At 30.7% G+C, this 17820-nt stretch overlaps 1 pseudogene; it reads right to left on the reverse strand.

The window, feature by feature from the left end:
• Positions 1 to 7041: 7041 nt before the first annotated feature.
• LOC134239645 (T-complex protein 1 subunit beta-like) lies at positions 7042 to 13033 on the reverse strand (annotated as a pseudogene).
• Between the last annotated feature and the right edge of the window lie 4787 nt (positions 13034 to 17820).

Genomic DNA, 17820 nt, shown 5'->3' on the forward strand with positions numbered 1-17820 from the left:
GTTTAACAGCATATGGTCTCTGTATAAGAATGTTAGAAGTTATGTGAAATACAAAAACAATTTTAGTGACTTTTTCAAAGTAGAACAAGGAGTCCTTCAGGGAGAAGCACTGTCTCCACTACTTTTTTTCTTTATATTTAAATGATTTTGGGAATGCTTTTGTCAAGATATTAGTCTGCAAGAAGTGTCATTGTTTTTAATGTTATATGCAGATGACATGGTATTGTTTTCCGATTCTCCTGAGGGATTACAAAAAATGCTTGATGTGCTTTACTCATATTGCAATGATTGGAAATTATCTGTAAATGTAAGTAAAACTAAAAAAGTAGTATTTAGAAAGTCTGGTCGATTGAATCCGAATATTAAATGGTTTTATAATGATGAGGAAGTTGAAGCTGTTAATCAGTTTACTTATCTTGGTCTCACTCTGACATACACAGGTTATTTTCATAAAGCTCAGTTAAAATTGGCTAATATTTCATTTATGTATATTAATTGTGTGCTTTACATCCTGTATCTTGTACATGTAATTATGTTATCTGATAAGTCATATGACTTCAGGAATAAATAAACAAACAAACAAACAATATAAAATAACACACATATTATTAAGATACAAAGAGCAAGAGCCATCTATTGCATAAATTGGCCCTATACTTATATCAAGTAATTGTCTACCACCCTCTTTCCATTTTCATATATCAAAACAAAGTAGACCATTGGTGCTTTCATGTTCTATAATGAAATTTCGTTTTAAGAATCCATATAATTGAAAACAGGCTTTGAAAAATTGCAATGTTCTTGAAATTTGCAGAAAATATGGCATTTGACTACCTTCAGCAATGAATGTAAATATGAGCACAGTCCACGATCCAAAGAATAAAACATGTTTTTTGATCTTCAGAAATAGGCCTTTCATTATGTATTGGCATATTTTGGATCAGAGGTTGTGCTCTATATGAAATATTGAAAAAAGCGCTTGATCATTAGGTCATTTTCAAAGGCATTTACAGGATATGAGGAAAATGACGCATTTTATGACGTCATAATGCATTGACTAGATGTGAAATTACGTCACAGTTAATAGATACGTGGTCACCAACAGTCCAAGTGATAAATACTGCATTTGCAACCTAAACTGAGCGGTTTTGAATTTTCAGAAATTCTCAGGGCCAAATAAAACCCAAAGTAGCTCTACCTCTTTAAATATAAGTTGGAGGTATTCAATTTAAACCATGTTAAGCTCTACGTGTCGTCCTAAACTGGCTTTAACTCACTATACTCTTGAAAACCGGTTCTATTGAACCGCATGACTGATCATACCTGAACAGGTATTCGAATTGAAAACTTTAAATGTCCAGAATAATCCATTCATTATTATTACCAAGTAGAAATTGATTTCTGTCTAATTCGTTCCTCAAACGAAAGAAATCATATTTACGTCTTAGGTATGACGCGTCGCCGCGAACGAGAATCGAACCCGGGCCTCCCGATCACGAAGCGAACGCTCTACCACTAAGCTACCGTGACCGGTCCATAAAGATTGAAGTTATTTGCCTAGTATTGTGGTAGACCAAATTTACTATTATAATTTATCTTACGTATTTATTCGTTTTGGAATCATTCTATTTTTCGTTTCATCTAAATTAATCTTACATATTTTTTTATCTTCAATTTCATTGGCTCATTTGATATTATCCAATAGTTTTAATTTACCTTGAGTATAAGTAACCGTTCAAACTAAGCAAAATTGGGCAGTATTACATTTTTAAAGAAGAAATTATATCCAGCCGATATCAGATGCATCTTGTGGTATGTAACTTTCATATTTGATTATCTGTTACTTTACTATTAAAGATTTGGGGTTGGCATATTATTTTAATTGCGGAGTTTATACTTTATCGTATTTTTGCAGTTAAACTTGTCTCAGTTAATTCTTATATTTTGTCTTTAAGTTCAAAGTTCATTTTGCTAAAGTACATTTTTCTATCTTCTATGTGTATACTGCATAAACGGTAACTTATTGTCAATGTTTATGAAACTATATGCATTTTTTTCTAATGTATTCTTTCATTTTGTTATAGGTCAATGTCTTTATTCTAATTCTTCAATAAATAAAACGGATACCAACATCTGAGTCATCATTTGCCATTAACTGCTCGGTTACAGTATGAAATATTATACACACTCGAAAGACGACAAAGCGAGTCATTTTTCACACTATAACACTATTTTTCGATATGAGTGGGTCTTCTCTCCATTTTTTTTTAAACTAATCCTTAGAGTTGGTACACAAACATACATATTTTGGTTTCCAAATTATGGAGCAAAGACCTACTATATCTTAAAAATATGATTTTATGACATAACTTTCGTATCTTTTCGAGAAATATTTGAAGTCCCTTAAGTCAATAGTCATATCACAAACATGATTTAAATGCCACAATCCATCAGGACTTGTGTAGCGCAGTGATTAGCGTGCTATGTTGCAACCACTATTGAAATAACGACCACTATTGAAATAATTATATCAATAGTGGTTGAGAGTGCATTTCAATAACAAACAAAGTTTGTAACCACCATTGAAATACAATCACTATTGAAATAATTATATCAATAGTGGTTGAGAGTGCATTTCAATAACAAACATAGGTAATTACCACCATAGAAATACAACCGCTATTGAAATAATTATATCAATAGTGGTTGAGTGTGCATTTCAATTATAAACATAGCATGCATTCACTATTGAAATACGGCAATTATTGAAAGAATTATATCAATAGTGGTTGAGAGTGGATTTCAATACCAATTGACATAAGTTACAACCACTGTTGAACTGAGGTTTACATTTAAAATAAATATTTCAATAGTGATTAACATTATATAGATTTTAAAAGTGATTGAAATATTGATTTCAATAGTGCTTAAAACTATGATTTTAATGGATATTAAAATGATTAATACATGCAGTTGCTGAAAATGATTTCAATATCAAAACCACATTGTAATCTCTACTGAAATATCCCAAAAATAAAAACAAATATAAGGATGAATTACCAATACTGTTTTCTAACACAATTAACTAATTTACTGAGTTTAAAATATGATAACAAAAGTTGTTTTGTTTCCTTTTTTTCTAGAAATTTCAATTAATACACGGATACTCTGTATTATACTGACTGACCTATAATTCAATATGGCCGAATCGAAATGAAAAAAAAAGTATTTTTGATAAAAAGAATTAAGTATAGAACTAAATTGTTTCTTATATTCATGGGATTACCTATACTACAAATACGAATAATAAAGCCCATGTCTACTCGTCAAGACATTAAAAAGCAGTTTCTGGGGAAGTTACTACTAGGTTTTATAGTTAAGTTATTACAATAAGTCTTGCAATGTGGTTTTAGTATTAATTATCAGCAACTATCGAAATAATTATTTAAATCACTTTTAAAATCATTATTTCAATACTATTGAAAACTTTATTTCAATATTGAACATTATTTCAATGGTGGTTGTAACCTATGTATGGTATTGAAATGAACTCTCATCAACTATTGAACTAATTATTTTAATAGTGGTCGTATTTCTGTTACATACTATTTATGTTATTGAGATGCACTCTAGCACACTATTGAAATAATCATTTCAATAGTGTTTGTACACTTTACTAAACTTCTATGTGTTCAATTAATAAATGTGTTTATTTAAAACTCCTTCATAGAATGGTATGATATTTTCAAATTATTACAACAAATGAGTCTTCTTAACAATCGTAGAAAGAAAATCAGATTTCACAGATGAAAACCAATGTTCCGTGACGAAGCTTAAAAACATTATATCTTTACTTTGCGGCACGTGTTTCGGGTAATTAGCATCTTTTTCTGATCATTATCAAATTTGAAATACTGGTTTCACTAAAAAAAAAACAAAAGATTGGAAAAATGACCATTTTGATAGAAGGGAGAGCCGTTGGAATGTTGATATCTGGACCATCCTTGCACCACGTTTTACTCACTTTTATTTTAGTGTTTAATTGACCTTGTTATTACTTTTAAAAATTAACAACCAATATCAAAACCCATTGAAACACATTTTTCTATAGGCTGTGGGTCATTTTTCACCGTCAATTTATCACAATTTGAAAGTTTTGGACAAAATCTAACCAAACCGGAAGTGACCTTTATCTTCGTCTTAGGCCAAAATTTCGCGTTACACCAGGCGTTAAAAGAGTGTTAAATTGTCCTGAAACAATCTTAGAAACATGAAAACAGACAATTTCAATCGTATGAAAATGATAAGAAATCGGTGCTCGTCACAGTATAATATCAGCTCAAGCAGTCTGAAGCATTCTTAAATCGGTGCACTTACGGTACGTATATACTAAACACCCTATAGGATATTGACCAAAAGGCATCTGTGTGATCTGAATCTCATTGAACACATTTGGGATTTTTATAAGGAATGTCAAAGCCCCCCCCCCCTTCCACACAATTTCAACGCGGTTTGTAAAGATCTATATATGCAGTAGGTGTGGCAGCAGATGGGTCAATCTCCTATTCATTGAAACATGGTATCCTACAGTAAAGATTGTAAAGATTGTCTTGTAGTAATTAGGGCGAGTGGTGGTCTTACTACATAGAGATTTTTTGTGTGAATTTTCATTTTGAGGGTACATTATTTCCTTGACACTTTGCTTAAAATTCTGACGAGATATTTACATGAAATTTACGCAACATCGAACTTAAATATGCATCATTAACCATGAATTAATGAAATTATCTATTGTATGCATTTGTTCTTTAAAACTTCTTAAAAAATGTTAGGTGAACAGTTAGAAGTTTGGTTCAGTGTATTTCAATAGTGGTCATTAACCTATGTTTGTTATTGAAATGCACTCTCAACCACTATTGATATAATTATTTCAATAGTGGTCGTTACTTCAATAGTGGTTGCAACATACCACATTATCTTTTTTAGATAAAAGAATAAATTTTAACGAAAAATTTTCCTCAAAACTTCTTGTTTATCATGATTTCATAAAAATCAATGATAAGAATTTTACTCTAAATACTAAATACTAAATTCACAATTTGAATATAATTTTATATATCTGAAGCTAGTGGGCTTTCTGCACGCTAAGTTCACATATCTCCTTTATAATTCTATTGATCTCGGGCCGATTTTCTCCAAATACATGTACAGTTACAGGAGGGAGGGTTTTTTAATCAATTTGTTGAAGATAAAGTATATGAGTGGGGTATTTTTTAATACCATAATCTTCTATAAAATAGTGATTCTTTTTATTGTTCACGGATACATGACTTCAAAAGGGGGGGGGGGTCCTTTTCCAACACTCTATATAGTTTTGCCCCAAAGAGAACTGGTATACACCTAGAAAATGTTTAACTTGGCTACAGAGAAATGATTTGTGTCAAGAATACTTGTCTTTTGATGCCAAAATAAATTCAGATAGCGGAGGAATGCAGATTAAGGTTTCGTCAAAGGTCAACATGTCCAAAAAATTATTTTTACAATAGTTCCAAAACTATGTGTGGTATAAAGTCAAAACGTTTACAGTTTATAAATATATCATTGATTAATAGATAGAAAGTATCACTTGATACATTGTAACAAATAATTTAAAAAAGATATTTTTTGAGAAAAATTGTATCAGAAAAGTATCAGAAAATGTGCATATTTAAAGAAAATGTCATCTGCTTAATTCTGTCCTTTTTGTGAAACCCAACATTGTAGAAATAATATATGTTTATCATTGAAGGGCAAGTTGGACCTGAATGGTCTCTGAAAGGCTGTTATTGAAAGCATGATATTTATAAAGACAAGACCCCTATAGAATCCTCCATTTTCAATGTACTTTCACTTTCAAGTCTTAACATTTGGACAAAATAAACTGGGAAAACAACTTTCCAGAGGCCATCCAAGTCCAACTTGTCCTTCATTTATAAAGATATTTTGTTTCTGCAATGATGGTTTTCACTAAGTGCATGGAATTAATTAGGTGTTTTTTTTTTAAACATATGCATTTTTAAGAAGAATTTTTCTCAATTAATATTATTCCAAGTATTTTTTTTATCAAGTGATACTTTATATCTGTTAATCAATGAAAAATTTATAAACTGTAAAAGTTTTATTTTTATTCCTCACATAGTTTTGGGGCTATATTGTAAAATTAATTTTTGGACAATTTGACCTTTGACGAAACCTTAAAGTCGATTTGTTGTCAAGGAGTAAAAAATCAATCAAGTCAAAAAATGACGCTGGATCATTTTGTAGATATTGAACTCCATTGAAAGTTGCTGTTGACATTGTAAAGTCGAATAAAAATGACGGGATTTAGTCGATACTCAGCTCCAGGGAATCTCATCAACATAAGTGTATGAGGTAGAAGAAGCGGGCATTAAAAAACAATGACGGTATCGGACATCATGAAACTAAACAGCGACGTTGCCAGGTGATCATATAATGTCGTTTTTATTTTATGATAATTTGGCAAATAATGAACGTATCAAGCTCAAATTTTCAACATTTTAAATTTGTTTGTTACGTTCCTTATAAATTTTGAAAGCAGACTACATGTACATAAGTACTAATTTTACAGCCTCAATCCACGAACTTTTTGATTACCCCTTGTAAATGTACTTTCCTAGTCTGATCAATAGGTCTGCACTATCCGTTGCTGATCAAAGTGTGAACATCATAGGCATAACTTCAAATGCATTTTAAATGTAGCAGCGCTAACCGACTCTTTGAAAATATCTTCCAAAAGCAATATTCAAGCACAAGTACATAATAAACTAACAGAAACTTCTTTTTTGTCCATATTGGTTTCCCCACCACATCTACTAACTTTTCATTTTATTATAATAACAATAAAATTTGAAATACTGCTACCTCAAAACAGATGGAGTGGGCTGGCCCGAGAACTGTAATATTATTTGAATGTGGCCTCACAAAGACAAAACTATTAATTAAAGGTTGGAAATTATACAGAAGTGATCAATAAAACATATTATATAATAGAAATTTATTACAATTCGTACATGGTTCACACGTTTGATTTACTTGATTAAACATTTAGGACATTAATTTGTTCAGGTGTGAATTTATCAAAATGTCTCTAATGTCCAAGATTTCAGTGATGCCTGTGATCAGGTTGTCGTGGTCTTGGTGCTGATTTGATGATATCGTCAACACGAAGGATCATTTCTGCGGTCTCGGAGGCGCTCATTAAGACTTGGCGCGTCACCTGGAAGGATTCTGTGATTCCTAACTTCTCCATATCACCCACCTCACCCTCTACCATATCTACAATAAAAACAAACACACAAATGAGCATCCGAAATCTCTAGTCTCAAGTTATGGTCATGAGAACATAAGAACCTAGAGCATTTTAACATTTATGTTTTTTTTATTTAAATGAGAGTTTGTTTCTTTACTTCCCCCTTTCAAAAATGACTTAATGCATCGGAGTTTTACTGTATATTCTTTTTTTTTGCTGTACTTTTTTCCCTTTGTGTATTAATTTACATAAACCCCTACCCATTTCTCAGAAAAAATATTATCTAATAGGCCTGAAATGAAAGACACCCTATTTAAACTTTAATCTTCACTTACTTAGTCCCATGGTGTGTTTTTCTGCTGTGTGAATTGCCCTCAGTTCAGAGATGAGTTGGGCACTGTCATACCCTGCATTGTCTGCTATCGTGGTAGGAAGCTGAAAGTTACATAATAAACAACATAAAATAGAAGTTTAGTTGGCTTACACAACGAAGATAACAAAATGGTCATCAATGAAGTCAAACATTAGATGACAATCTTTTTTTCTAGAAAACATAACTAAAACTCGATCAACAGAGGAGCTTACAAATTCAATAAATATAGAGTTAAATTTCAGAATCTCAAACATAGATATCATAAACCCAGTAAAAAATGTGTCAGTAGCAAACATATATAGTAAAGTGGTAATCATTCCCCAAGACTTTATTTCATGTTGTAAACTCCACAGATATAACAATTTACGCTTAAAACAAAGCACATGAAAATTGAAATTTATGTACCATTCTTAGTGCCTTGGCAAAAGACTCCATGGCAACAGCTTCCTTCCCAGGGGTCTTAGCAGCCAATTTAGAGACAGCATCTGCCATTAACATTTCTGAACTGCCTGTAAAACAGAGAAAATTCATAGAAAAAAACCCACATACATGTATTATCAATAGTAAAACACACTTTCCTTCATTAATGGTGCATAGGCAAAGATTTGAAGTTAATACTTTCTGTAATTATAATATTATAACTTATATATTATTGTAATAGCATTTCACACGACAATATATCAAAATCTTATTTCATTTAAAAGTTATTGAAACTTCAAATTTTTGAATGGGTTTGATTGACACACTTGCACTTGCACAAATTTTATTTAATTTTTAATACTTAGGAAAAGTTTTCTTCTTCCACCAAGGGAAAGTTTACAATTTCATGTGACATTGGACAGACATTGGAGTACTTGAGTCCTACTGACCTCCTCCGAACACTGTTTTGGTTTCCTTGACAGTCTGTGTTAGAACACAAAGGGCATCGTGAAGCGACCGCGCGGCCTCATCAAGGATCTGTTTAGTGGCACCTCGTAGAACAATGGTGCAGGCCTCACCCATCTCCACACCTAAATAATATCAATCAAATCTTAAAAGTGCACTAAAAATAATCATCATGAAGTTCTAAAATACTGGACTAAGGAAATATTAGATTTTGAAGTGGCTCTATATTTTGTGGATTTTGTGATTACCCTACATATACATGTAACAATTCACATCCTCAATAATTTGGGTTATATGAGTCATCTCTTTTTTAAAGATATATTTAAAAAAAAAAGGTCCCTCGAACCTTCAAAGTTTAGGCAATCTTTAACAATTGCCCTTTGTACATTTTACTCATTCCACAGAATTTCTGATGTATCATATATTAAAACTCCTAAAAAATTCTCTTTGTTAACAACTGGATGACTATGTCAATGTAATGACTTTAAATTAATGTCTTACCTGAGAACTTGATCAACTTGACCTCTCCTATCATAACTTCCTCTATAAGTTTACACTTCCCCAGCTTTACATGGCCAGGAGAGTCAAATGTGGACGCAATTTCAGCACCTAGAAATAGAAGCTGATGTTTCCTGAAATTGTACTTTGATCATGCAAATTATTTTTTAGATTTTCACTTTCCCCCCAAATTATTTTGTAATTGAACATTGCATACACATTCTAAAACTGCCTCCTTCTGCATACAAAACTGTGTTCTACTCAAAGGCTGATGATTGAAAATGCTCATGTCCAAGCAAGTCATGCTTGCTTTGCTCTTCTCAAGACGATTAAATTACCTTTTTATTTTCTATACTCCAAAAATTTATTTTCAACTTTAAAATATAATAATGTCAGGGTCATTCTAATATTCATTCCTTGCTGGGAAAATAATTCATAAATACCCCCTCCTCCCCTAGAAGTCTTGATCTGCATGCCTGAGGATATTTGTATCACAAAAATTATAATAAAATTAAGTTTGCATGATGTGAAAATAATTGCATAATAATATCCCTAATCATGACTAAATACAAGACAATCTTTGATCACAAAAGATCATATAAGCCTTCTGCTCAGGTGAGAAACATAATACGGCAGCATTGCCTATGATGAGAAAGATAATATGGCAGTATTGCCTATGATAAACATGATCAATAGAATTATTCCTGTCCCTCAAATGTACAAACATTACGTACCGGTGACTAAAGCCAGTCTTCTGGATTCCCTCAAAGTCAGCATGTTCAATGGCCATCACACCAGCATCAGCAAACAGCTGCTCTGGGTAGTTATAAATTAATTGCCTGTAAGGATGAAAGTTAATTAAGAAAACTTTTCAAATCAAATTCGAAGTTTGACAACTTTTTCACCAAATACAAGTAATACTAGAGACACTTGTTTAGAGAAATTTTGAATGCAATTTTTAACTCTGAATTTCCATTGATTTGCATATCTGTTTATACAAGACCCTTAATTTGCTATGCCAAGATCTTACACAGTTTTTTAAAGTTAAGTTTCCTTCTTTAAAAATGTAAAAGCGCCAAAAATATTAACTAATCTTGATTTTTTTTTCAGCACTTACTTATTGATGAACACATTATAACCATTAATTACAATTTTTTTTCACTTTATCCCTCATCTTTCTTTTTTCTTCCAGTTCTAATCCTGCTACCTTGAAAACTTCATCTACTTTTACTTTCCTTCCAAACACCTACACTTTTTTATAAACATGGATACAGTACGGAAAAATATTAATGGAGTATCTAAATTTTCATTTTTTTCTGTTGAAACTGTTGTTATTTACTTTGTTTATAATCAGTCAGAATGTGAACTGATTAGATTCAAATCGTGGAGCTTTTAGATATACCCAGTATGGATACTTTAAGTACAGTATAAACTGTAAAATCATATATTTTCGAGGGGACAAAATTTCGTTGTTTGAGTAAAAGCTCTATGTCTGTTGGTATTTTATTTCCTTGATCAAGAATTAATGAGTACTTACATGTAAATATGTTTTACATTTCATGGCTGACATGAATTCATGGGTCTGATGATACCTCGAACCCCCCCCCCCCCCTGCCACCCCCACAACAAAAAAATGTGATTTCACACAAATACTCAATAGACAGCTTAAAAATGTTCACCTTGATTTTATCAGTGTTCATGTGTGTATAAGCTATCAAGACCTTGAAATTATCTATCCTGGAAATTAAAAAAAAAAACAAAATTAAAAAGATCATCTAGTAATCAAAATGCATTGATAGTATTGCTTATTATAGACATGCATGCCACTGTCATCAGTTTTAAACATTTTCTGCATAAGTAATAATAATAACAGTTATAGTTGCGCCAAATTTAAGTGATTAATATTGGTCTGTATAACTAAAGTTTGCACACAGAATCAAATATTATCTTCAGTTTAAATGTTGATTGACAAACAATATCAACCAAACTAACCTTCATCTTAATATGAGTCTTGTAAACCCTCTCCAGATTTCTTCATTAAGTGAATGGCGTCTAAATTACTACTGCCCTACAAATATAAATATCATTTTCAGTCCACATGCACTAAAACTGAGACCAATACAAACAAAACCGGTAAATCATATTTTATTCAATGCTTTATTTTTGTGTGCATGTCTTTACATTAACTAATCTGCCATTAAAATTGAGCCGTCATTTATAATTGTAACGTTAGGGTTTTAAAAACAAATACAAGATTTTGCCTAAAATTTATTTTTTTACAAAATATCAAAAAGCTCTCTATGTTAATAGGGTGTCACAAAAATATTGCGTCTACAGCCAGTTTAGAGAAGGGATCTTTGTACTGAGTGAGGATTTTGACGTACCTTTAGCCTTAGAACTGCGTCTACAGCCAGTTTAGAAAAGGGATCTTTGTACTGAGTGAGGCCTTTGTAATACCTTTAAACTTAGAACTGCATTTACAGCTAGTTTAGCGAAGTAATTTTTGTACTCAGGATTTCGAAGGTGGGTGTTGTACGAGCGATGTTCATCAAGTCCTCACAGAACTTCTTCCCATTTTTACTCAAAAAAAAAAACATTAAAATAATAGAGAAGTTTAGCAAACCAACGTGTACGCCTATGTGTACGTCTAGCACCAGAAATATGTGCATTACGTCATCACTTTTGCTAATGACGAATTTCTTTACGTATCATCTTACACAGGTTACGTGTAGATTGCCAAGTACATGTAAGTCCAAACGTGTAGCTTATAATTATTAAACTGTTGTTTATTTTTCAAAAAGTGTGCTTTGTCTATCACCTGATTATTTAGTGCAAATACTGATTAAAGAAACTGAACGTAACTATTTAAAAATATCAGTTTTTAGGGAGTTAATATCACAACATATAATTTATCGAAACATGCTTTGACCGATTCAAAAGATAACAACTCTGCATGTTCTTCTACTCATAAGTATATGCATAAATGTAAAAATGTGACAAACGTTTTAAAAGCATTGCTTTTTCGGATGATTCTTAAATGTAAACCACGCTTACATTTAAAACACTTACAAGTACAAGTACAGGTTATACTTTGTTAAACAAGAAAAATAATGTTAACATGTACCTGAAATTCTAACTTGTAGTTTACCCGTACATGTACACGTACAAGTGAGCTTGCTAAACCTCTCTATTACATAATAAACATATTTTTGTCAATTTAAATGATAGTTTTTTTTTTAAAAATACACAATTTCCAACGTTATCCACTCTGACACTTTTATCAAGATAAAATACTGATAATCATTTACATACCGTTAAACAGGTTTTACTGCTGCAAAAAATTACGAATTAAGGCTAAAATAGGGTGGTTTGATTTTTTATGTACTTATATATATTTTAAGAATTGAGCATTTCAGTAAAAATCAAAATCATCGGAGGTGAAGTTGCAGGTCAACGTTTTAGCTTTATGAATGCGTTAACATACAAATACATGTTTTAAATGTGTCTGGACAACCCGATGTGAAAATAATAACGAAATTGTTTTCATGATAACGATTGTCGATTCATTAAATGATAATATGTTTATTCATTTAAATACCTTTATATATCACATGCCCTGCATTTATTCCTGTTTTCTAGTATAATTATTATTGCGCACCACGCACCTGTTTCTATTTTAATGAAAGTAAAGAGAAACAACTCCAACCATCATGAGTAAGTTGACAGAATTACAGGAGACGCAGATTACAGTGTACTAGAATGTCGACGTTTTTCTTGAAGCAAACAAAAAAGTAGAAAGGGTCAAAGTCTTGAAAAATGAATATAATTTGAAGTCTTCAGTCTGTAATAATTAAGCAATTATCAGAAAGCATGCCTCCCGTAAGAGTAACAAGGTAATTGACAATGATTGTATAATTTGTAAACTCGTAAAAATCAGTAAAAATTATAAACACGTAAAAAATACCCATTATACGGTTTATTACACATTTTCAGCATAAACATGTAAATTGTTTATAGCTTTAACTGTCATAATTGCCTTCAAAATAAAAACCAGAATAACTTCTTACAACAAGAAAACAGTGACAAAAAACCCAGTAAGGCAGGCTATTGTCTACTCATATTACTTATCTACTTGTACTCGACAACACAGTAAAACTTGTAAAGTACAAAGACAGATACTGTGAATTCACAGAAAAAGCAAATTTATCTTGGATCCCGAGCAACATGTTTATAAATTTGATGAATTCCTTCTACTCAATATAACAAATTACAAAATATAGCAAAGTAATTTTGTAGTTCCCGGTGACTTCATTAAAGCAATTCAATTTTCAATTCCAATAAGAAGACATTGCTTTCGACCTTTGGTTTTCGATCTTACTAAAATTTTCATAATAATAATAGTTCTTTATAATTACAGGAATAATAATATACGTATAATATACGTATAATAAATAGGGGATACTGCACTTTTGAAATATGAAGGAATGTCTTGTGCTTTTAAATTTCAAGGGGATGGATATTCATTTAATTTACTATTTCCTTCAAGTACTTATCTTTTTCCATACAAGTAGAGAAACAAATGACGATATTTACAAGCATAAGCAATATATATTTTTTAAAGAAGTCTTGTCTCGAATTAACTCTAATCACGAAAGTAAAGGCACCTATTATATTCAAACATAGATTAATTTAGGTAAAAAAATGAAAGACCAACATAAAAAATAAAAATACCGCGAAATGTATATATTAATTTAAAAGATTCTGTTTATCAAATAAATTAAACAAGAAGTCGATCGAAGAATAAAATGCAACATAAAGACTTCTTGAAAATCCAAAAAGTTAAAAAAAAATATACAGATAAAAATTACTCCTTACTCTTCACATTGTCTCTTCCCAATTCTCCTTTATCCTGATAGAAAAGGCCACAATGGACGACAAAACATCGCCTATGTTGACACACATCACCAGATATAGCAAATTAAGTTAGACCAGAGGAATTTTTTGCGTCGACGGCTATAATAAAATAAAGTCTTGGATGTCGTTAGAGACGATGTTTTAACTAGATCTTAACCAAGTCGTATAGATATACATGTATCTGGTCTCATCACCTTTTATTGGTAGCCATTGCACTTGATCCGAACATAATTTGATCGGTTTGTACTTCTGATGTGAGATCCTTGTTTATAGTTCGACAGCAAGTTGTTAAATCCAGAAAGAATGCATATTTTTGGATCGTTTGTCTATTGTTTTCTTTTTGTTTTGTTTTAAATTTGTTAAATGTTAAAGGAATACCCTTTTAGTTATGTACACATATGAAAAAAAAAACCTTTGATAAATATTTATCAGAAAAATATCAATAAGCATTCAATTCTTTTTAAATGATATAAAAATATATTTTCAGCCCACAGGGTAGCAAATCATGTATCTATATAAAAGAATTTTGCAAATAGACAAAAATATTACATGTATAATGGAAAGTGATTCGTGCAGTCAAATAAAGAATTTTCCATAAAATAAAAAATAAATAAATAAATAAATAAATAAAATTTAGGCGAATTCGGAACACGCACACCTTATTGAAAATTTGAAAATTTAATTAACATTTACTTTATTATACTTTAATAATGTTTACAATCGAAAAAGAATACCTAAATGCTCGAAGAAATTTTTTTGATTTAATGTAGACATGGATGTACACCTACTGTCATTGGGCAACAAAAATCTTTTAATTTAAGTAAACATTGGCATTTTTTCCGCTGCTCATAAATTAATAAATGAGTCTTGTAGATTTAGCTAGATATATTATTGACTCTTATTTGTACATGTTTCTGCTACTATTTTGTATGACAAATACTAATGTGTTTTTAAGGAGAAGAACTAGCAAGTTGTTAGAACTTGTTTCTTATATTTTTGATTTTCAATAAAATATGTTCAAAACAATACAATCGAAGAAATGAAATTCATATGACGATTTATGAGAAAATGCGTATAATATCTGTATAATGAACTAATTACTTATATCTTGAACTTTTAACAACTGCCCTAATATGCATGGGAATTGATTGTCCTCTTATTACATTTTTATTTTAATTGTTCTTAAAGTGTAGGGAGAGGGCTAAAATAGGCTTTGCCTGCTGCACAATCCCATTCACTAATGTGAATAAAATTTTGCATAAATAAACAAAAAAGTGTAATCTACATTCAAAAACCCATTTAATATATTAGTAATTTTGGGTATTAACCTTTAAAAAGGATATATGTTAATAACATCGTATTTGTATATCTAATGAATCTTCTTTTTTTCTTTTTTACTGGGGACTGGAAAATGGTATCTTTTGTTTTATAACTTCAAAGTTAAGTAAGTAATACTCAATGGAAAATCTATGTGTCAATAAATATCATGAAATATTGACCAGTCAATAATTTATACACGAAATAGGAATATCAAGATATATCAGAATATAGATGTTTATGTTTTCTCTCGTTTCCATATTTAAAAAAACATATAGACGATTAAGACGAGAACAAGAGTATAAAATGATTTCTTCATGTTTTCGTTTATCACTAACATCACTAGACACGTTATATTCGTTAAGAATCCTTCCTAGCTAGTCTGCTCTCTATGAAACATACAAGATTAATTGAATAGATAAATGTTTTCTTGTGGTATCGATTCCATGTAATTTGTTAACAGCAGCGAACAAGATTAATGGCGGAATTATACCATCCGCCGCTAGAGGTCGCGATAGCATAAGCAGGAAATGAATTATCCTGATTTGAACGCTGGATCTAGGTAGGCGATTAGGATTCATGACACTTGTTGTAATGGATCCCGTTTGTAAAACTTAGATTATCTGTGTGGCTGGAGAGCTTTGATGTATTCCGTGTATTTGTATGGTGCACTATAATTGAATACTGTAATATATTATACTGTGATTTTGATGACAAAAAAAGTGTAAATAGGTAATTTGTGTGGTTTTGTTAGAGTTGATATTAATGAAAATTTATTAGCATAGACGATAGAATATCGGGTAATTAGATAGATACTACAGGAATGTGTTGAATGAATTTCATAAATTTATCAAAAAATACCCTCTGAGTATGCTTCTTTGCTATTTATGATCTTGACTTTTTTTCCTCATAAAATTCAAATTTCAGCATTTAAGATATTTAAATTAAATGAAAATAATTAAGAAAAAAACTATTAATGGATTAAGAAAATACCTTTTTTTTTTTCTCATGAAATGTGGCATATAATATCTTTAATGATTATTGAAAATTTTACTTGGAAAAATGTTAAATTAACTTTTCCTGTTAATTATTATTTGATTTTTAACTCATTGAATACATTTAGAATTCGTTTTAGTAATTCAACTGAATGAACTTATCAATATTTTGATAAACTTTATATTCTTAACAATTTTAAATATTTTCTTTTGTATCCAAAATACATTGTACATAAAAATATAGATACATATATTATACAAATACTTTCTTCATAAATGTTCATATAAAAGTTAACATGTGTGATTAATAAAAAATCTTCCATGAAAAATAAAATCAAGTAAACAATAAATAAAATTGAATACCTATGGAGAGAAATTCTGAAATAGAGGTAATATTTTTCAAATTAGTTCTCTAAAACGGTAAAAAAAAAACGCTTAGCCATTTCAAAGAATAGAAACAACTTTAAGTTTCCTTTTCAAAAATAAAAAAAAATTATAAAGGTGTAAGATTCACACTTACCGACTTTTACAAGACAATACGTTGTAATGTTCTTTATAGCGTCAATTCAATCAAATCAGAACATAATCCTACAGCAGAATAAAAACGTCTTCAACAGTTTCCACACGAGGGTGAATTATTGATGTAAATTCAACAATGGCAGGGGGAAATAAATTGAAGCACGATTCATTAAGATGTTAAACCATGGAAAATTAACCTGCCGCGGAGAAGAGCTATTAGAACCACCATCGAATCAATCAGTCGGGAAACTGTTGAGCAAACGTTGATTAAACGGTACAAAAATCAAAAATCATTGGGAATATAGTAATGAAATACTATAAACAAAGTTTGCATCAAATCATTAACAAGTCGTAAGATTACTCGGGATGTTAAAAACAGTCAATATTTTATAATCGGTTACCTGGTTGTTTTTTCCATCGAGTAACCGGGCTCTCGGAAAATACAAATACAACTTTATCAATTTTTTGAACCCAGTAAAGTTATATCTTCATCAATTTTTTTTATAATATCTATAGTCATGTATATAGACATCGAGCCCAACGAAAAATATATACACAAATACAAAATATACACAAAAGCATAAGTACAGAACAATGCAATAAAATACATTTATTGACTGACTTCGAGGGCAATATGCGTTTTGTCTGACCAAAAATTCAAACTGTCTGCATGAGACAGTTTGGTTCGAGGGTTCGACAAAACACATTTTGTTCGGGAACATATTCAGTAGATGTTTCTTATACCTCTCATTCTAATTCTTCTTTTCTTGACATACCTGATACATTTATTTTGTAGGTTGTCTTCTGTGAATTATCTTCAGGTCAATCACTGTTGAACACCATTGATTGAAAATGATATAAAGCACCGCCCATTCTCTGACGCAAGCGATCCAACATTTCATCGACCGGTCCAACATCTCACTCAGCGGTCAAATATCATTTTTTATGCCTGCTCAGCAAAACATTAGAAATGTAAAACTTTATTCGTATAGATTTATATAAGAACAAAC

This window comes from Saccostrea cucullata, unplaced genomic scaffold, assembly GCF_032062105.1.
Source record: "Saccostrea cucullata isolate Sc308-1 unplaced genomic scaffold, CSIRO_AGI_Scuc_v1 ctg10121, whole genome shotgun sequence".
Classification (NCBI taxonomy): Eukaryota; Metazoa; Mollusca; class Bivalvia; order Ostreida; family Ostreidae; genus Saccostrea; species Saccostrea cuccullata.